Here is a 16,952-nt window from a genome sequence, read left to right as displayed (position 1 = left end):
TGGAAAGCATTGCAGGCAGAAGTAGAGCATGTATGAAGGCCCTGTGGTGGGAAAGGGCACAGGGCTGAGAGAAAGTCAGTGTGCTGGGCTGCAAAATCAGAGGAAGCATGACGTGAAATGAGGCTGGAGCAGTAGATGGAGCCAAACAATGTAGGTCCTGTTAAAGATCTGGGTCTGGACGTAAAGTATAAAGGGAAATCATTGAAAAATTGTAAAGCAGTAAGCAGAGGAGTGGCCTGATCCTACTGGCAGCCTCTGTGGAGGAACTCCGGGATGGAGAACAGATTGGAGGGGTGCTGGTATGGAGGCAACGCTTTAGACATTAGGGGAGGGTGAGTTGAGCCAGAGCAGTCTGGGAGGCAGAGAGAAGTGGACGGATTCCAGAGACAGTCTCAGGTGAAAGTGACAGGATTTGGTGATGGATTGACTGAAGGGAAGGGGGTGTCAGCCATGATGCCTCACCCCTGAGGCTGCCAAGAGCTTAGCTCAGCTTTTCTCCTTTTCAGCTGCCTTTTCTGGAACAGACAGATCCTCCAAAGGGAAAAGTAGCCCCAGATGCTAAGCTCATATTTCAGGCGTTCCTTTGCCTTCAAGATCTCGGCACTGTCATTTTTCACTGCTTTTTGGGGGGTCTCCGATGTCTCAAGAAAAGTTTATACTTATTCCAGTTTTTCTAGTTGTTCTCTGAGGGAGGCTTGGCCTAAGTAGCCTGGCCCAAGTAGCCTGACCCGTCCTTACCTGAAATGGAAGATGCTCTAGGCAGTCTATGTCCAGCTCAGAGACTTCTATCTCCCCCACTCCTTCTGCTCCCTTACAGAAATTACTGAGCTCTGGGAGTCAGGAGACACAAATTCTTGCCCAGACCCTACCCCTCACCTTCCCCGACCTTCCCCATGATCCTGAGCATGTGCATCCCCTCTGGCTGTGAGCCTGTTTCCCCACGTGATACCTCCTTCCAATGCCTCGTGTTGTGAGGTGGGATGCAAGTACACTGTGATGTTTGTTTGGGGTGATGTGACCTACGATCTGTCAGACCCCTGTGTGAGCCATGTTCTGTAGTCTCTGCCACCAGCTCTGACCCCAGATACCAAAGCCGATCAGGCTCTGTGGAAACTCTGAGGCAGCCACTCCATACAGTCTGATGTTCCCAGAGCCCCTGCCAGCCTCACAGTGGCAGATCCAAGTTTCGTGGACACAAAGCTTATATAACTTGAGAGGCTCTCTTTAAGAAAAAGAATACTACTGAACAAATACAAAATCAGGTATAAAAGTGAACAGCTAGAAAGGAAAAAGAAATGTCAACAATTCAAATTCAGGAGTTCATACATATCTGGATTAATCTAGTTCAGACAGAAGGCACAATCACAAAGGGATTTGGACAGGTAAAGTTTAATATAAAGAGTGGTTACCTGGTAACAGGATTAACGATTAAGGGGTAAAGAGAATGCTAAAGAATTCAAGGATCGTGGATAAAAGGCACAGCCATGACCTCCAGAGCTGAGAGTACTCATGGAAAACACAAATTTGGAAGAACCCCTCAATAGAGAGGGCTGTGGGTATGGCCCAAGGATTGCTGATAAGGTGTGCTGAGGTGTCACAGGCCCAGTCTGGCAAGCAGTAAAACCACCTGCTAAAGTGTGGACTAGACTTGCTGGGAAGCCACCCACAGTGGATACTGGGAGGCTGCCTATCAGGTACCAGAGTACCAACCCTCACAGCCATACCTTGCATCCTTCAATCCAGTCACGGTGACCATATTGACTCAATATTAACCATCTTAAGTTCACCCCTTGTCAACCCTGTCAGAATTCACTGAGTGTACTACTGGGGTGTCCCTGAAACTTTCTGGGGTAAGCACCACAGGGTACGGCCAAAAGCCCCAGAAATAAGAAAATGCACCAGAAACAGGAAGAGAAGCTCCTTTGTCCTCCACTGTCCCTCCAGCTTCCTTCTCTGGCACAACTCCACATTATGCCAGCTGGTAAGGGAGCCATGTTTACAGGGTCTGATTCCAGCATCATAAGGCAGAACAAAGAAGGGTGGGTGACAGCTGAGAGGCAATAAACTGACAATTGAAACAAATGCAAACCAAAACCACAATGAGATAGCCTCAATCCTGTTGGGATGGCTACTATCAAAAAATAGAAAAATAAAGACAGCAAGTGGTTGGTGAGGATGTGGAGAAAACGGAACCCTTGCACACTGTCAGTGGAAATGTAAACGAGTACAGCCATTATGAAAAACAGTATTGAGGCTCCTCCAAAAATTAAAAATGGAGCTACCATATGACCCAGCAATCCCACTTTTAGGTATAAATCCAAAGGAAATAAAGTCATGATCTTGAAAAATACCTGCACTTCCCAGTCCATTGCAGCCCTATGCACAATACCCAAGATGTGGAATCAACCTACGTGTACCTCAGTGGAGGAACAGATAAAGAAATTGGGAGGCCGAGACAGGCGGATCACTTGGGGTCAGGAGTTTGCGACCAGCCCGGCCAACATGGCAAGACCCCATCTCTACTAAATATACAAAAATTAACCAGGCATTGTGGCGGGCACCTGTAATCCCAGCTACTCAGGAGGCTGAGGTAGGAGAATCAGTTGAACCTGGGAGGCAGAGGTTAGAGAGAGCCAAAAATCGCATCCCTGCACTCCATCCTGGTGACAGAACAAGACTCATCTCAAAAAAAAAAAAAGAAAGAAAAAGAAAACAAAAGAAAGAAATTTGCTAAGGGGATACCCTCAAGTGTTCTCACCACATGCTCAAAAAGGTAACTATGTGGGGTGCTTGATATGTTAATTAGCTTGACTGTGGTAATCATTTCACAATAATATATGTATATCAAAACATCTTTTTTTTTTGAGACAAAGTCTTGCTCTGTCACTGGGCTGGAGTGCAATGGCATGATCTCAGCTCACTGCAACCTCCGCCTCCTAGGTTCAAGCAATTCTCCTGCCTCAGCCTCCTGAGTAGCTGGGATTACAGGTGCCTGCTACCACATCCAGCTAATTTTTGTATTTTTAGTAGAGATGGAGTTTCACCATGTTGGCCAAGATGGTCTCCATCTCTTAACTTCATGATCCACCCGCCTCGGCCTCCCAAAGTGTTGGGATTACAGGCGTGAGCCACTGCGCCTGGCCAAAACATTACATTTTACACCTCAGAGTTACACTTTTATTTGTCAACCATACCAGAATAAAGCTGGGGGGAAAAACAATTGCTTATCACATCATCATCAGCATCATTACTTTCATTAACTACCTTCTTGTACATTTATCCTACCTTTTTTTTTTTTTTGGCTTCAAACACTTTGACTTCAGATGCTTCTCTTTATGACAGTGATTTTGTGCTATTGTTTTCCATCAAGAGGAAGGTAATTCAGTCCCTCGTCTAGCATCTTGATGGAAATGATTTTTTTATGGACTTTATTAATGGTTTCTTTCACCTTCACAGCCTCCTGTCACTGCCACTTCTGCAACTGCACCCCCAGCCTCTTCAATATCTTGGAGTGAAGGCCTGGGTTATCACTGTGTGTGAGGTGTGGACAAGGGAATGCTGTCCTAGCAGGGAAGCAGGCTGTCACTGGGGATGAGGCACATGTGGACAGCAAGCCCGGCTCAGGCACTGCACCAAGCCCAGCCTTCTCCCCTCTGTCCTGGAGGAGAGCACATTGATCCTGGGAAGGGGCCCTGGCAAGTGAGGGGCCTTGAGGCTGAAGCCTCATTAACTTCACCAACTCACTTCTGCCTCTACAGAAAAGAAGAACTGATTTTCCACTTGTCTCCAGAGCCCTTTTGACAATTTCTAAAATTTTGCTTCAGCCTCAAAGGATGCAGACATTATTCAAAGCACATTACTTTTTTTTTAAATATTGTGTTCTTGATTTATTTACTTATTTATTTAACTTTAAGTTCCAGGATACATGTGCAGAATGTGCAGGTCTGTTACATAGGTATACATGTGCCATGGTGGTTTGCTGGCCCAACTGGCCCCAATGTATGCTGCTCCCCTCCCTTTGTCCATGTGTTCTTATTGTTCAACTCCCACTATGAGTGAGAACTTGTGGTGTTTGGTTTTCTGTTTCTGTATAAGTTTGCTGAGAATTATGGCTTCCAGCTTCATCCATATCCCTGCAAAGGACATGAATCTCATTCTTTTTTATGGCTGCATAGTATTTTGTGGAGTATATGTACCATGTTTTCTTTATATAATCTATCACTGATGGGCATTTGGGTTGGTTCCATATCTTTGCTATTGTAAATAGTGCTCCAATAAACATATGTATACATGTGTCTTTATAGTAGAATGATCTATATTCCTTTGGGAATATAATCTAATTATAGATTTTATATATATATATATTTTTTTTTAATGTATATACATAATATCCCATTACTGGGTAATGGGATTGCTGGGTCAAATGGTATTTCTGGTTCTAGATCCTTGAGGAATTGCCACACTGTCTTCCACAATTGTTGAACTAATTTACATTCCCACCAACAGTATAAAAGGGTTCCTATTTCTCCACATCCTCTCCAGCATCTTATTGTTTCCTGACTTTTTAATAATCACCATTCTGAGTATCTCATTGTTGTTTGATTCCCATTTCTCTAATGATCAGTGATAATGAGGTTTTTTTCATATGTTTGTTGGCTGCATTAATGTCGTCTTTTGAGAAGTGTCGGTTCACATCCTTTGCCCACTTTTTGATGAACTTGTTTGGTTTTTTCTTGTAAATGCGTTTACGTTCTTTATAGATTCTGGATAATAGACCTTTGTCAGATGGATAGATTGCAAAAAATTTCTCCCATTCTATAGGTTCAGAGACATTTTTCTTTGTTCAGGTAAATTCCCCTCACTCTTCCTCCTTATGAGGGCACCAGCACCATCCCTGATCAAGTACCTCATTGGTCTCTGAGCTTCATTTGTTTGTACAGGCACAAGAGACTTTAAAAACTCTTCTGTGGTACCAAGAAACTCACATAAACTCACAGATTATATAGAAGAGTGTGTGTGTCTTGGAGCAAGGTTGGGTGAGGGTGCAGAGTAAGAAGAGAAAGGGGCCTACAGTGGTTGTTGAGAGTCAGCAACAAGGTTGATAATACTTGGTGACATGTTGACCAAAACAGTATGGCACTGGTACCAAAACAGACATGTAAACCAATGGAAGATAACAGAGACCTCAGAAATAACATCACACATCTACAACCATCTTATCTTCGACAAACCTGACAAAAACAAGCCATGGGGAAAGGATTCCTTATTTAATAAATGGTGCTGGGAAAACTGGCTAGCCATATGCCAAAAACTGAAACTAGACCCCTTCCTTATGCTTTATACAAAAATTAACTCATGATGGATTAAAGACTTAAATGTAAAACCCCAAACCATAAAAATCCTAGAAGAAAATCAGGCAATACCATTCAGGACACAGGCATGGGCAAAGACTTCATGACAAAAACACCAAAAGCAATTGCAACGAAAGCTAAAAATGACAAATGGGATCTAATTAAACTAAAGCTTCTGTACAGCAAAAGAAACTAACATCAGAGTGAACACATTCTCAAGGAGCAGTTTGAGAAATGAGGTGGCCTCTTGGGATAAACATCTAGACCCCCCTCCTAAGGGACTATCTGAGAGGCAACAGCAGTCACCACTACTCCAGCTGGTTAATTTTTTTAAGGGCACAGTTTCATGAACACAAAGTCATATCACGTAGAGATATTTTCGTCTTCTTTCATCAACCGTATTGCTTCTTTCAAACATAAAATAACTTTTGAAACAAGGATGACTGTGGTCATAATCAATATTTCTCCTCGAGCTGAGCCTACTTCAGAGAACAGTGCATATTGGCAGGTTCTGCTCATATCTGACAATCCCAGACAGCAAGCAGGAGGGCAACAAATGATTTTCCAGGCTTGGTTCCCACCCTCACTCCAACCCATTCCCCATTACAGGATCTGCATTCTGGGCTACTCTTACTTGGATGGAAAACTGGAGAAGTTTGACATGTTGTTAACTACGTTGTTATTCATGGTCCATCATGAATAACCCACCAGCCACACCCACCAGCTTTCCTATATGTTCCTGGGTAGAAAACAGCACTTATGGGTGCTGAAAGTTTAGGGCTTTTTTAAAAGGTTACTCTCAGTATGGGCTTGGGGACAGGGAATGTGGAGAGCCTCTATCATGCGGGAAGGGAAACAAGGCCCAGAGACGCTTACTTGTTTCAGCCAAGTCTCCTCCAGCCACCTGGTATTCTCAGCTCCAGCTATGCCAATCTCCCTACACTCTCTGACATCTTATTTATATTTATAATTTTTTTCTACCGCAAGAGAGAACTCAATTATTACTCAAAATCCAGATACAATTTTTAACTTAACTACAATTTTAAAATTACTTTTTTTAATTGTATGATGTTTTTAAAAAAGACAAACTAGAAAAATATTTGCAATTTATATCACAGACAATGGGTTTCTATACCTAATATATCAAAACCCTAAATATTTGACATACTGACAATATCTAAATAGTAATATACTAAGAAAAAAATACTGCTTGCAGCAGCCACTGGTGCCTTGGCGCACCAGAGAAAGTCTGGGGAATGGATGGAGATGGGAGAATTCGTGCACTATGCTTTATCACTGGGCCTGTGTCCTGAGCTGAACTGTGCCCACCTCCTCAAATTCATATATTGAAGTTCTAACCTTCAGGACCTCGGAACATGACTGTATTTGAGATAGTGTCCTTAAGGAGTTAACTAAGTTTAAATGAGGTCACTAGGATGTGTCCTAATGCAATATGACTGATGCCCTTCTGAGACGAATAAATTTGGACATCCACATTTACAGAGGGAAGACCATGTGAAGATACAGAGAGAAGGCAGCCCTCTGGAAGCCATGGAGACAGGCCTCAGGAGAAAGCAGCGCTACCAACACGTGCAGCGCAGACCTCAGCCTGAAGAACTGTGAGAAAATAAATTTCCATTGTTTTTAGGCCACTGTGGCACTTTGTGATGGCAGTCCAGGTACACAAATAGAGCCCTGAAGCAGCCCTGTTTAACCTAAAGAATCACACAAGACTCTCTCACCTTCTATCTTCATGTCTCCCAATTGTTGGCTTTCCTAGAAACATGGCATTGGCAGCTTTTATGTCCCAAAAGAAGGGTTCTGATAGGTCCAACGTAGGTCAAGTCTCCATTGATTGACCAATCACTTGAAGGGTGGTGTAGAATGATTGACTCAGATGGGATTAAAAAGCCCACTATCTACCAATCAAAGGTGCTACTGACACTCAACTTGCTGCTTTAAAACAAGCCGGAGTTCCCACCTGACATTTACTACTCTCTGGCCTTCCAAAGTGTCACCCTGAGCAGAGCCACTTATGTGAACAGTCAATGACCAGTGACTCTGGAAATAAAGGAAGACATACAAGGTACCAAAATGTCCTTCTTGACCGCAACCATTCACTATGTCTCAATGCTGTGTGACAATGCTTTTTCTTGAGCATTGTCTCAAATATACTCTTGGCATGTTGCTTTTTAGAACATCTCCTGCTATGCACCTTCTTTTAAAAAACACACATGCCTGGTAGTGGTCACAGGTGGAACTAATTGTTGCTATGTTATTAATTTCTTGGTTGCCTTCCTTTTCCTTTGTAGAAGAATCAGAGAGTCCTAGAGACTATGGGGAAAGTCCAAGCAAAAGGGAAGTAAAGTACAAGAGTTTTACAAACTTAAAACTTTCATTGGACTACCTCCAATGTGCCTCTCTTGGTACTGTAATTTAACTATGTTCCCCAAAAGAAAAAGCCAAAGAAATATCATGAGATACAGCTTCTATCTCCTATCACCAATTTAAAGATGGGTACAAAAGCCCTATCTTTCCCCGATCACCAGCTTTTAGAAGTTTCTCGATTTCAAGATTTCACTTGTAATAAGTGGCAGCCAACTTCATGTGGCCTGGTCATCCACTAGGATGGAGCTGTGGGAAGCAGACCAAGAATGGACCTAAACCTAAATGGTGGTCAAGTCCCAGGAGAGCAACTAGGGCAAATGATAGTAAAGGGGGTAACGAAGTGGACAAGGGAGGAGGTCAAAGGAACCAGGGCTAAGAATTTGAGAAAATTAGGCTGGTATGGCAGGGACTCCCTTCTGCACCTGGCCCTGGCAAAAGTTGAGTGCCGATGGGATTTGGCAGTGCTTCTAAAAATGTCTCCGTGGATCCCCTGTTGGCTTCTCATTCTCCTGGTTGGCCTATTAAAATATAGATTCCTGAGCTATCCCTTATCCAGAGCCACCTTCCCCAGCCAGACTCACTGAATCCAAATCTGTAGGGTCAGGGCTCAAGAAAAAGCATTGTCACAGCACCCCTACAATGATTTTTATTTATGTGAATTTTTAGAACTTTACTGAAGTAGAGGTTTGTACCTTCAGAGAAAGTAAATAGATGTACCTAGGTAGAGGGGTCGTCTTAATATCAAAACAGCAATCAAGAGAAATACTTTTCCAACTTAGCAGAGCTGGGGAAAATCTTGCCCATGAACCCCTGTCTCATGCCCCAAACGTAGCCCTTCCAAGCTCCCCATTCCTGGTCTCCTGGTATCCCTACCCAGGGCTCAGCTTGACTCCTGCATTCCAGACATGAGGTAGAAAGTCCTCAGATCCTCCTCCCACAACTACATAGGGACTTAGAGCAAGGTCACTCTTCCTGGAAGACTGGCCCAGGATGAGGTATTCCCAGGCCAATCCTTGGCTATTTTCTCCAGCTTGTTGAGTGAGTTATTTTCACTCCCATTCTGTGTGTATCTCTGCTGGTGCAGAGGAACTGAGGCCCTGGCCTTGATGGCTGCCTTTTGGAATTCTTTTCACCTGAACCATGTCTGGAGATTATTCTTTGCCTGGATGAATATTTGCTTGAGACTCTATCCAACCAGCCTCATCCTAAGCACCTATCAAGTGTTAAACCTAGTACTTAGTAGTTGCTCAATCAAAATGTGTGGGAAGGATGGGTGCGGGAATGGGTAGATGCACAGATAAATGGATGAACTGATGGATATGTTGCCCTTTCCCTTCTAACTAGCCCCTTTGCCACCAAGTGGGGAGATGGCATTGATCTAAGGTAAAGTCACAAGACCACAGCTCTGTATTGGTTCTGCTGTCATTCTTGGGCAGCCTCTGGTAAAGCACTTCCACTAGGGCAACATGAACAGCTGTGTAACTTTAGACCACCAGCCTGTGACTCCAGATGATGGAGATAATGGCTATCAACCCCCAGATCCAGGCTATTTTTTGGGGTGGTTTACAGGGCCCATATTCAATAACAAATTGGTCCCCTCTCTGCTTCACTTTGATACCTTGAAACATGGCCTTATTCTGAGGCTCATTATGTAGCCAAATTGAAACTTTGGATTTTCTACATGAAAAAAAAAATCACTGCAGTTGCAAATATTAAGCATTTGAAGGAAACCAACCACACACTTACTCAATAGAGCTAGGTCTCAGCTTCTCCATCTGTAAAACTAGGCCCAGTCCCCAGACTCCTCAGGATGAACCAGCAGCTCCCAATGCCAGGAAAGTGCTTCAACATCAGGTGAGCTGTACAAATGAGAGGTAATTTGACAAGTCAGCCAGCACAGAGCAGCCAGTCAAGTCAATGCAGAGTGCTCTAATGCACTTAAAAGCCCAGAAGCAAGCCCAGGCTGAGTAATAATGGCCTAAACACCACCAGGGATTTCCCAAGTCCAATTTCCAGCCCTGATGGCATGGTGTTCCATCTCCATTGGGCTAATTAGGGCCCGGTGGAGACAGAATCTGATAGAGAGGCTCACCCTGGTCTTGGTCTAGATTTATGGGGAAGAGAAGTTGCCAAGAGGGTAAATCAGATACCAGTGGGGCTTCCCCCAGGATGACAAGGTCTCAGGGCCATTAAGAATGTGAGATTTAAAGTGACGATAGATCAATGCTATGCAGAGAGACTGGGAGGCGTGGGGGTTAGAATAAGGGCTTTCCTGGTTGCTAGCCATGTGGTCCTGGTCCATGTCACTATTCAAATCCTTAGTTTCTTCATCTGTAACATATAGCTGATGTTACCTAACTCAAAAGGTTGTTGTGAAAATGAAATATATGTAAAATGGTAGTATTGGGTCTGGCACAGAATGACTACCCAATCAATGGGGGTTATTTTTAGATTATGTTGTTGTTAATATGTTCTACTGTAGTGAAATATTCACACAATTGGCCAGCCCTGAGAAGTGAAGACCTGTTTAGCATTCAGACCCAAAGACTTGGCCTAGTCCTGAATGGGACATATGCTACTCTGGAGAAGACATGTTCCCATGGGACGGGTCTGTTTACGATGGCCACTTTTCTCATCAGCTTCCTGAAATAACCAACCTCTTCAGCCAGAACTTAGGCCATTGATCCCTCACCCAAGCATTCCATAATATTAGCTCTGGAGGCTTCTTTCCATTTCTAACCATCCCTTTCCCACCAGTACAATGAGCCACACTGAACTAACAGCTAGGAGAGCCAGGTCCTGTGCTGCCTCCAAATACAGAGGAACCCATGCCTCTCTCCTCATCATCCTTATTGCCAACTTTTCCCAGAATCAGCTTAGACACATAATATCCCTGATTCTGATCCTCTGCTCTTATCCAGCTGCTGGAGGTTGGAGTATTTTCAGCTCAATGAAAGTAGAGCAAAGAACTTTCTACTGACTAGAGCTGTCTACTGACTACAGCTGTCCAACATATAGAGATATACATATACATACATACATGTGTATATGTACTGCAAGAGAGAAAGTCAAAGCATCAAAGTCAGTCTGTAAGCTTGATGTAACTCAAGCTTACATCAAGTTTATACAATAGAAGACACATTATTATTAAGATTTTAATTCCTCCCCAAATTAATCTATAGATTAATATCTATCAAAATCCCAAAGGCCATTTTTTGTGGAAACAGATGGGCTAATTATAAAACATATGTGGAAATGCAAAAATCTAGAGTAGTCAAACCAATCTTGAAAAAGAAGAACAAAGGTCTGAACCCAGGAGACAGAGGTTGCAGTGGGCCAAGATTACACCACTGCCCTCCAGCCTGGACAACACAAGACTCTGTCTTAAAAAAAAAAAAGAACAAAGCTTTAGGATATACACTACCTGATTTCGAATTTTACTATAAAGCTACAGGAGTCAAGATAATGTGGTAATTGTGTAATAACAGAGAAGTAAGTTAATGGAAGAGAATAGAGTCCATAAATAGGCCCACAAATATAAAGACAATTGATTTTCAACCAAGGCACCAAGGTAATTCAATGGGGGGGGGGCAAAGAAGGTCTTTCAATAAATGGAGCTGATATACTTGGACAAATGTACAGAAAAGAATATAAGCCTTGACCCCTATTGTATACCACACACAAAATTAAGTTGAGATTGATTATAGCTCTAAATATAAAAGCTAAGGCTACTAAGCTTTTAGGATTAAAAAAAATAGGTAAAGATTTTATAAGGACACAGAAAGCACTAAACATAAAAGGAAATTTTGGGCCCGGCATAGTGGCTCACGCCTGTAATCCCAGCACTTTGGGAGGACGAGGCAGGTGGATCATCTGAGGTCAGGAGTTCGAAACCAGCCTGGCTAACATGGAGAAACCCTGTTTCTACTAAAAATACAAAAAATTAGCCAGCGTGGTAGTGCAGGCCTGTAATCCCAGCTACTCGGGAGGGTGAGGCAAGAGAATCGCTTGAACCTGGGAGGCAGAGATTGCAGAAGGAAATTTTAATAAACTGGACAGCATTGAAATCAAACGAATCTGCTTATCAAAAGACACCATTGATCAAGACCAGCCTGGCCAACATGGCGAAAACCCATCTTTACTAAAAATACAAAAGTTAGCCAGGCGTGGTGGCGGGCACCTGCAATCCCAGCTACTTGGAAGGCTGAGGCAGAAGGGTTGCTTGAACTCATACTTAATTCTAATTAGTAGGCTGGCTTTTTCACAGTGGGATATGTTAGCAATTCAGAAGCTACTTTCTGAATTCTAGGCTGGAGAAAATGAGTAAATGTATTGAAAAAAATGGAAGCCAAATGTCTCACTGCTGAAGAGAGTTACAAATATGGATAGGGAAATCCTAGAACAAATCTTACAGTGTTGGACTGGAATAGAGGCATCAGTATGAATGATCTATATTATATGCCTTTTAATTTATAGATATAAATATAGAGCTAGAGACAGGTAGACGAGAGAGAGAGAGGGAGACAGAGAGAGAGAGAGAGAGAGGGAGACAGAGAGAGAGAGAGAGACGAGAGAGAGAATGGCTCCTTGAAGAAAGGGCTGATTCCAGGGATGGGGCAGGGAAAATGCAATATGAACCTGAAATATCTTGCTGCATCAGAAAACACTGATATGTTCTAAATATGATGGGAACATGTCTAAAGGACACAGGAGCCTGCCCGAAGAGGCTCCCACTGGCCAAATCTTGAATCACTTGGGAATCAAACTAAGTAATTATGAGAGAACAATTTGAGCATCAAATTGAATGAATTATTGTCCACTGAATAAAATAAGAACCCACAAATTCACTCTGATTTAAATAAATACAGACAGTGTTTCCTTACACATAGAGGAAATAATAAACCTGGAAGAAAGAACAGTTTTAAAATTATCAATGGATGCCGGAATTAGTGGGTGTAAGTTTGATAAGTAACAGGATATTTACATAATCTCAAAATATCTCCCCTAAGTTACTTATTAATTACAAAAGGAAAATAATAACTTTACAGGAAAAAAAGTTGGCAGACACCTTCTTAACAAAGGGGTCAAAGTTAACATCATGAATACTGGGACAAACTAACATCGTGTCTCTCCTACTATGACACACAGTAACACAGCATCACTAGGGCGTGACTGCCTAAAATAAAAACCTAGATCCAATCATGAGGAAACAGCAAACAAACTTCAATGGAGGAACATTCTGCAAAATAACTGACCTCTACCTTTCACAAATGTCGAAGTCACAAAAGGCGGAAAAGACAGAGGGACTGTGACAGATTACAGAAACTGAAGACTCATGACAACTAAGTGCAAAGAATGATTCTGGATTAGATTCAGGACCAGAAAAGAATAGCTACAAAGGACATAGTTGGGACAACTGATGGAAGTGAAGGTGGACTGTGGATTGACAGATAATTCTGCATCACTGTTAAACTTCCCTATTGTGATCATGATATTATGATCATGTAAGAAAATGTCCTGGTTCTTAGGAAATACACACTGAAGCATTTAGGAATAAAGAAGCCAGTGTGCCTGCTACTTACCCTCAAGTGGTTCAAATAATAGTAACGAGCATATAGGATAATACGTATATGAGAGAGAGTGATTAAGCAAATGGGTGCAATGTACAATTGGTGAAGCTAAAGTGCATACAGAAGTTCTTTGTACTATTTTTGCAACTTTTCTGAAAATTTGAAATTATATAAAAATGAAAAGTTATTTAAATTATATAAAAATGAAAATATTTAAAAAGTTATTTAAATCTGGATTCTTCTACATATAGCAAGAATGAAAGAATTTTTTATTCCATTCCCATCTCCAAACACATGGGGGGAAAAAAGAGAGAAAAGAGGTTATCTTTGATGAGTCCAAGCTGTCCAACTCTGTGAAATCTAGATAGAGATAAGAGATTCTGCAGAGAGCCACCATGTATCTCAACACATGAGAATCTCCAGCTGGGTCTCCCAGGAAGCAGAATCTGAGACAGGGCTGAAAATACAGGACCTGTATTGGGAAGTGTTTTGTAGGAATTATCACCTGGGGAAGGGGAGGAAAGGAAGCAGGATGGGGCAGAGAAGGGAACTGAAATGTAATGCCTTCTTGACAAAGGCCTCAGTCCTTCCATAGGGATCTCTGGAGGTGGGATGGCCCGTCAGAGATGTCCTGAGTTCAGGTGAGGGGGCTGGACTTTTTATTTGTTTGTTTATTTATTTAAGAGACAGGGTCTTTTTCTGTCGCCCAGGCTGGAGTGCAGTGGTGATCATAGCTCACTGTAGCCTCAAATTCCTGGGTTCAAGGGATTCTCCCACCTCAGCCTCCCCAGTAGCTGAGACTACAGGTGCATGCCACCATACTTGACCAATTTGGTTTTTTTTAATTATTATTTTTTGTAAAGCTGGGATTAGGGAGTGCTTACCATATTGCTGAGACTGATCTTGAACTCCTGGCCTCAGGTGATCCTCCTGCCACTGCCTCCCAAAGTGTTGGGATTACAGGTGTAAGCCACTGGGCCCAGCTAAGGCTGGACTTTTATATCCCTGCATCAACCACTCATTGGATACAAGCTTCCCTAGGAAGAAGGCATGACCGTGGACATCACAACTCTCTCCAGACAAGGCAATTCCAAAGAAAGGGGACAGCTGAGGGCTGCTTGCCAGCAGCATTTCTAGCCACTGGACAAGTAAATCCTTTAGTCCTGAGCAGGGATCTGGATGGCATGTCCATTACAATGTGTTTTTTAGAACCACTGAATGAGCAGAGTATATATTCTCCCAAAAGTAAGTGTCATCATTGTAAAAAGGTTCTTTGGGATAGAGGTGGAGGTCCAGAGGGTCCTAGTTCAATGCCATGGACTATTTCTATATCCTAAGTTGATGACATGGCCAACAGAAAGAGGAGAATAATAGAGGAAAGTAGGGTGAAGGGAGATCGGGACAGTGATGGTCGGATCACATCAGAGGGAAACTGGGACTTAAAGGACTGTCCATTAACAACCACAGACTCCCGAATGATGATAGCTGAGGGGAGTATTGCCCCAAGGGCAATAAAGAATTAAATGAGAGAAAATTGGAGACCCTAAAGCTTTCTACTATATTTTTGTAGTTAGGTAACCACATTCAAAGAAAAAGATGAAACATAAACACAATATTTGCATAAAAATGCAAAGTAAAGCACAATAGAAATTATCGAAAGACATAGGAAAAGATTTTCTACAAAGAGTCTTCCAGTAGCTCAATAAATGTATGGAACAACACGATTTCTCCGAAAAGAAAGAAACTGAAGAAAGGAGATGCAACAGACAGAAGAGTTCAAGGTAGAGATGATAAGACAACCCAAGGAGATGAAAAATGAGCCACAGACCTTGGGAAATAAATGAAAAAAAATTACAGGGCCATGTAATTTTGGCTGAAATGTGGTCGAGTTTATGTGGATAAGTTTAAGGGAAGGAAATGATACAGAATGACTAATACCAAGACATACGCTGGTGAAGAGAATAAACTTGAATTATAAAGAAAGAATTTATGGGTATCCAGATGGCAAAAGCCAATCGTAAACATGGATGGGTATAGGAAATCAGGCTGCCGGTATTGATCATGTTAACTTTGATCACTTTGTTAAGAAGGTGTCTACCAACATTTTTTTCTGTAAAGTTATTTTCCCAAGAAACACTTTTTGAGAAATGTTTACAAAAGTGTAGATAAAAGAAAATGTTGGCTGGCGCTGTGGCTCACGCCTGTAATCCCAGCACTTTGGGAGGCTGAGGTGGGTGGATCACGAGGTCAAGAGATCGAGACCATCCTGGTCAACAAGGTGAAACCCCGTCTCTACTAAAAATACAAAAATCAGCTGGGCATGGTGGCACGCGCCTGTAATCCCAGAGACTCAGGAGGCTGAGGCAGGAGAATTGCCTGAACCCAGGAGGCGGAGGTTGCGGTGAGCCTAGATGGCGCCATTGCACTCCAGCCTGAATAACAAGAGCAAAACTCTGTCTCAAAAAGAAAAAGAAAAAACTAGCCAGGCGTGGTGGCACATGCCTGTAATCCCAACTACTTGGGAGGCTGAGGTAGGAGAATCGCTTGAACCCGGAGGCGGAGGTTGCTGTGAGCTGAGATCCGCCATTGCACTCCAGCCTGGGCAACAAGAACAAAACTCCGTCTCAAAAAAAAAAAAAAAAAGAAAAGAAAAAGAAAAAAGAAAAGTTAGTAATGAAATTTATAACCAGCCAAAATGTCCTCTAAATAAAAAGTAACAGAGCAATATTCTCAAGCAGGCAAGCAAAAACTTAGGAATTATAACGCCCAGGAGATGAATCAAAAGAAGCAACCCAGAATAGAAAAATACATTGAGAGGATTAATGTTGAGCATCGAAATCGTTTACATAATAGTAACTAATTAATGTTTATCGACCACTGATGTGCTAAGCATTGTTTTGAGCTCTATGGATACTACGTCATTTACTCTTTACGTTAACTCCGTAAGGTAGATCCAGTACCGCCATCTTGCACGACTCTAGTGGATACCCTTAATCCAGACAGAGGGAGCTGTTTGTCCTGTTTGATTTTAGGATTGAGGTTTTAGGTTTGTTGGTAAACAGAAAAGAACAAGCCAAGGCAGGAGAAGGAACAAGGGAAGTTACAGAAAACAGAATCATTGTTATAATAAATCCTCAAGAGAGACCCAACTCAGAAACAGGTGTGAGAATAGACTTAGGTAGATGCAGATACATTTCCAAGCTAAGTGGAAAGTGAAGATAAAGAACTTTTAAATAGCAGGCAAGGAAATCAGACAGTGGACTTATGGACATCTAAAAACTTTAAAATGTTTGAATTGAGACAAAATTCTCTGCCTTTCCAAATCCTAGTTCATTTTGTGACTTATGAACATAGGTGAGTTTCTTTCACATGCTACAGAAGACACAGTAAGGAGCTAGACATGCCAGAGGTGGTGTGGAGTGAGGCCCTGACACTTGTTGGCGGAGAGTGGGCTTGTCACAAGTCCTGGCTGGGCTCCCAAACCCCATGTAGAGCAGTGAGCCTCTCCAACATCACAGCCCAGCAAGCAACTTGTCTTGGAATCAGGACAATGTAGTAGCTCAGCTCTTGTCACTTTCCGGTCTGCCTTTGAACCTGAATCCGAGGGATTGGCAGTAGCCCGTTTAGACTGACAACCACATTC

The 16,952-nt window shown here is 42.4% G+C and overlaps 1 protein-coding gene across 1 annotated transcript in view; it reads right to left on the bottom strand.

Annotated features, from left to right (window-relative positions):
* Positions 1-16,952, bottom strand: part of SH3GL3 (SH3 domain containing GRB2 like 3, endophilin A3) — a 293,614-nt gene that overhangs the window by 173,917 nt on the left and 102,745 nt on the right. Inside the window, exon 2 of the mRNA XM_054258298.2 lies at positions 9,486-9,598. The gene's annotated coding sequence lies outside the window, so the exon portion shown is untranslated. The remainder of the gene's footprint in view (positions 1-9,485; positions 9,599-16,952) is intronic.

Source organism: Callithrix jacchus, chromosome 6 (genome assembly GCF_049354715.1).
Source record: "Callithrix jacchus isolate 240 chromosome 6, calJac240_pri, whole genome shotgun sequence".
Taxonomy (NCBI): domain Eukaryota; kingdom Metazoa; phylum Chordata; class Mammalia; order Primates; family Cebidae; genus Callithrix; species Callithrix jacchus.
The sequence above is the reverse complement of the archived record's forward strand: the minus strand, read 5'-3'. Positions and strand labels throughout refer to the sequence as shown.